Genomic DNA, 2,500 nt, shown 5'->3' with positions numbered 1-2,500 from the left:
ACTGGTCAAAAACCTTTCTCTTTAGACATAGTGGCAAACGACCTCGTAATATATTACTATGTTTACCGAAGGCACTCTGACTTAGCCTGATTCGCCGTTTTTTCTCGGCTTCGCAGATTGTACTCCTCTGCATGAGTTGCCCTAGATATACATACTCGTTCACTGCTTTTAGTACCTCGCCCTGTATTTGTATTTGCTTAACTGGGGTTCGACTGTTGAACATGACTTTAGTCTTTTTCATGCTCATTTTAAGGCCAATCTTCAGACTTTCCCTATTCAAATCGCTTAGTAATTATTGTAATTCATCTGCTGACTCGCCGAAAATAACAATGTCATCTGCAAATCTTAGATTGCTTAAGTGCTCATTCCCTATTTTAATCCCTTTCTCCTTCCAATCTAACCTCTTGAATAGCTGTAAACAGCTTCGGTGAGATGGTGTCGCCTTGCCTAACACCCCTTTTTATTGGTATTTTATTGGTTTCTGCGTACATTTTGATGGTCGTTGTACCATTTATATATATATATCCTCTAATAATCTGCAATATATTTTCTCTACTCCTTGTTTACGAATTGCATCTAGTACTGCAGCTTTCTGTACCGAATCGAATACCTTTTCATAATCTACGAAAGCCATACACAGGGGCTTCCTATATTCGTTTGTTTTCTCTTTTATTTGGGTTAGTGTGTGGATATGGCTGTAGTTGAGAATCCACTGCGGAAGCCTGCCTGTTCTCTGGCTTGTTTTGAATCTAATGTATCGGTGCTACGGGCTGTGATAATCTTTGCAAACAGTTTATAGATTACTGAAAGGAGGCTTATAGGTTGGTAATTATTTAAGTCTTTTGTGTGCCCCTTTTTGTGTATTAAAATTATTATTGCGTTTTTCCAGGATTTTAGGGTTTTACCGACGCTTAGACAACTGTTAAAAAGATTGGCCAGTTTTACTGCCGCAATCTCTCCTGCATCTTGAATAAGATCTACACTAATGCCATCTTCCCTTAGTGTGTTTCCTCTTTTCATGCCTTTTAGTACCAGTTTTACTTCCTCTACCGTGATGTTTGGAACTTCAATTGTTGTGTTTGTCTCCATATGTGGTTGATCGTTTGAGTGGTATAGGTCGCAATAGAAATCTTCTATTACTTTGATAATTTTTTTTTTTATTGTATGTCACCTCTCCATGTTTTTTTTTACTACATGCATTTGATTTTTCCCTATTCCGAGCCTCCTCTTTGTTGCCTTAAGACTGGAGCCGGAAAGTAGAGCTTCATTTATTTTTCGTATGTTAAATTTGCGCACATCTTTCTTGCCTTAGTCAAATTTGCTGATTGATTGATGTTATTTTCATGTCCCTTAGGACGCTGTTTCATAAGCTTTTTTTGTCTCTACCGAGAGCTTACTGAACGCTTCTTTTTCGTCTTTACCCCGTATTTAAAGTGCAGCTTCCTTTAATATCTCACTGAATTAGTCGTTTATTTGGTCTATGTCAAGATTTTCTTCGAGAGCTGAGTATCTATTTCGGATGTTAATATTGAATTCCGTCGCCCTAGTATTAATGTTATTTAGATTAACGAGAGGCTTCTGTATGACCTTATTTCGTTCGCTTCTTAGCTGTAATTGTACTCTCTCTTCTCTCTCTCTCTCTCTCTCTCTCTCTCTCTCTCTCTCTCTCTCTCTCTCTCTCACACACACACACACACACACTCACACACACACACACACACACACACACACACACACACACACACACACACACACACACACACACACACACACACACATATATATATATATATATACATACATATATACATATACATACACACACACACATATTTCTCTTTCTATATATCAATCTATCTATCTTTCTATCTATCTATCTATCTATCTATCTATCTATCTATGTATATAGGTATATATATATATATTTGTGTGTGTGTGTGTGTGTGTGTGTGTGTGTGTGAGTGTGTGTGTGTGTGTGTGTGTGTGTGTGTGTACACACACACACACACACACACACACACACACACACGCACATATATATATATATATATATATATATATATATATATATATATATATATATATATGTATACATATATATATATATATATATATATATATATAAATATATGTATAAATATATATATATATATATATATATATATATATATATATATATATATATATATATGAGAAATAGCAAGAGAGAGAAAGAGAGAGACAGAACTATAGATACAAATAGCAAAAAGAAAGAAAGAAAGAAAGAAAAAAAACCGTAAAATACTGAAAACTTTTGTAATGTGATATTTGTCAGGCGAGTTTCAGTTGCAATAAAACAATGTAATAATAACCGTAATACCTGACATTGATCCTTTGTATGACAGACCTTCCGATTAGCTTTGACACACACGCATTGTTTCGTGTACTTTGAGTCTGTAATTCTTGCTATTTGCCTTTGTGTATGTGTGTGCTTTTTGTTTTGTTTTATATAAACATTCTG

This window comes from Penaeus japonicus, unplaced genomic scaffold (assembly GCF_977035675.1).
Source record: "Penaeus japonicus unplaced genomic scaffold, GWHDUDI00000001_assembly GWHDUDI00000002, whole genome shotgun sequence".
NCBI classification, from domain to species: domain Eukaryota; kingdom Metazoa; phylum Arthropoda; class Malacostraca; order Decapoda; family Penaeidae; genus Penaeus; species Penaeus japonicus.
This window is presented reverse-complemented; position numbering follows the sequence as displayed.